Consider the following 2,819-nt stretch of genomic DNA (forward strand, 5'->3'; position numbering starts at 1 on the left):
TGGCGAAAAAGCGTCATTTCTTTTTGAAGCGAGTCCAGGTTTTTCTTAGCTTTCGCTCTGCAAATAGAGGCACCGACCAATCTCACTACGCAAAATGGGTTGAGTTGGGCTTGTATTTGTAAAACAACACGGAGTATCAATGACGTTGATTATATGTCAACATATTGCCCCAGCCTGACCCAAAATGTCTAAAACTCAAATTAGTTTAGTCCTCACAAAGATAGCTGTACAAGAAAACACACACACACACACACACACACACACACACACACACACACACACACACACACACACACACACACACACACGCACACACACACACACACACACAATTACACGAGTATAATCAGAAGGGTTTGGATATACGACAGGATTGAACAGCAGGAGAGTTGCTAACCCTTTTTATCTTTGTTGCTTCATTCTTTGATATGTTTCTTTATTTCTTTATTGTCCCTTGTTCTCTATCTCTCTTTCACACACACACACAAACACACACACACACACACACACACACACACACACACACACACACACACACACACACACACACACACACACAGTCTCTCTTTCTTATCTCTTGCTGAACTTTCCTCTTGTCTCGTCTGTTATCCTGCTGGTTTCCCTATGAGCTCTCACTATCACATCAAAACAACTCAAGTGTCAGTTCACAGTCCAGGTAAGAAAAACATACAGATGTAGAAGAGTGTCCAAATATAAAAGAATTGGGAGCTTTCATCTTTCATCTCGTTGGAGACAGAGAGAAAATGGAGGCTGTGGGAATTTCCCAGTCATACAAAAGAAGGCCTACACGGTAAGAGGATGATCATTTATTCAAGGCAGACTTTCACAATATTTACCATAATTTTCCTCAGGCGCTCAACAACGTTAGTTCAGGTGTGGAGGAGGAAGGGGGGCCTCGGGCTAATTCTTAAATCAAGCAAGAGGCAAGACGGCTACACGCTGCTTAATTTGCAAGCTGGGTGGACTCGCTTTCCTCCGAGGGGATGAAAACTAAATCAAATGTGCAATGAAAAAACTCCAAACACTGCATTTCACTGCATTGCTTATTCTTAATAGGCGCAATATGTTTAACTACATACTAATTTTGTATTCTGCGGAATTTCGACTTCAGCCTTCAGGTCAAATCGTATCAAGTTACATTACAAAAAGCGCTAAAGGCTCGACCATATTTGTATGCAACATGTTCCACGTAAATGACCTACACAGTGTGTCTATTTTCAGTAGATATACTATATAATAGACATCTTAGACGTTTTGAAATTATTAGAAGTAGAACAAAAGAAGAATGTGTCACGGTTCCACCCCCATTAGCCCTGTGTGAGTGTATGATTTATTTATTTAAGTCTCCTTTTAGTATGAATGCTGTGTGCCTGGTTTGTTTTTCTCTCTTGCTCTTCTTCTTCTTCTTTAAATTTGATTGGCGGGGAGCGCAACCAACTTGAATAGGTGCATACCGCCACCTATTGTACCGGAGTGTGCAGATTCAGAGTAAAAGTTTCATTACTGTTCTAAAAAAATAAAAATAAAAAATAAAAAAATACAAACACATAAATAAATAAATAAATAATACTATTAATAATATTTACCTAATCAACACCCCTCTCTCTATCTCTAGGTGACAGCTTTCCATGGGAGGAGTTGCACACCTGTGTGCAATGTCGTCAGTGGACTCCTACTGAGAGCACACCTGTGGAGGATCTTCATTAGTAGTTTATATAAGTACCATGCTGTTGCCAGCACATTGTAATTCATTGTTTGAGTAGTATGCATATGCCAATTTCCTTGCTTTAGACGATCAGTCCTATTGAGTAATTTCAGCCTCTCGATTGTTTGCGTTTTCTGCAACTTCTGTTGCTTGAGTCCTCAGTTTCTTTTGGTAATGTATTTGAAAGTTCTTTAGTAAAGCATGTTCTAATTCCCATCTTCTGTGTCTCTACGTCTGCATCTGGGTCCCTCAACCTACCACGTCAGAATGATTTTTGGCCTCTTTAATCAGATTATATTAATTTTCTCTTTGTGTGTCTAGTACAGAGTGATTGGTCTGGGTAGTTTTTAGGTTAGCTTCATTTAGCTAGCACAAAGACTGACCTGCTCCACTGTGATTACTTAACACTTTATTGGAGTGTCTATGTTCTCATGGTACACATCCCACTGTGCCCTTAAAAATGTAACAACATTGTTGAGGTTGCATTTTTATCTTTTGTGCAAGAAAACCAGAAAAGTAACATTTATTTCCCCTCACGGCTAATGTAAGAGAATGGCTCAATCTGGTTACAAGAGCTGGAGTTGACCCTCCAGTGGAAATAAAAAAGCTAACGCTTGCCAACACAGCCAAAATGATTGAAAAAAAATAAAAAGCCAAAAATGTCCCCATAAGGGTTAAATATTCTTCCCTTTTAGTATGCATTTCTCTCAATGGTATCTGCCAATACAATTTGTATATATGATGTGCAAAAGAATATACTTTTTGGAATACTTTGTGATGGTGAAAGTATTGGTCAATTGGAATTGACCAAAATTATTCTGGTCTTTTAATAAACTGTACCAATCAGTATTTTCATGTTCACAGCCTGACTCATCAGATGTAAATAGTGGGTAAAAACGTGCTGTTGGTAACGTATTTCTCGTGGCATTCTCCTCCCCAGAGTTTTTTCCCCTATAACAGAATGATAATGTATGGAGGCGGACCTTTCTTTAGCTGACCCAGCGCTGTGGTGAGAGCTATGGCTATGCAAGACGGATGTCTCTGTAATTTTTCAGATTCAGCAGGTATGCATCATCAGGAGCATGGCCAATTG

The 2,819-nt window shown here is 39.3% G+C and overlaps 1 long non-coding RNA gene across 1 annotated transcript; it reads left to right on the forward strand.

Moving 5' to 3' along the window:
- Positions 1 to 620: 620 nt before the first annotated feature.
- On the forward strand, positions 621 to 2,497 carry LOC137875850 (uncharacterized). The gene is made up of 3 exons (XR_011103403.1): positions 621 to 676; positions 758 to 811; positions 1,637 to 2,497. It is a non-coding gene; the product is annotated as an uncharacterized lncRNA (long non-coding RNA).
- Positions 2,498 to 2,819: the final 322 nt, after the last annotated feature.

Source organism: Cebidichthys violaceus, unplaced genomic scaffold (assembly GCF_023349555.1).
Source record: "Cebidichthys violaceus isolate CVI_PGR_0920_01 unplaced genomic scaffold, fCebVio1.0.p SCAF_2, whole genome shotgun sequence".
Taxonomy (NCBI): Eukaryota; Metazoa; Chordata; class Actinopteri; order Perciformes; family Stichaeidae; genus Cebidichthys; species Cebidichthys violaceus.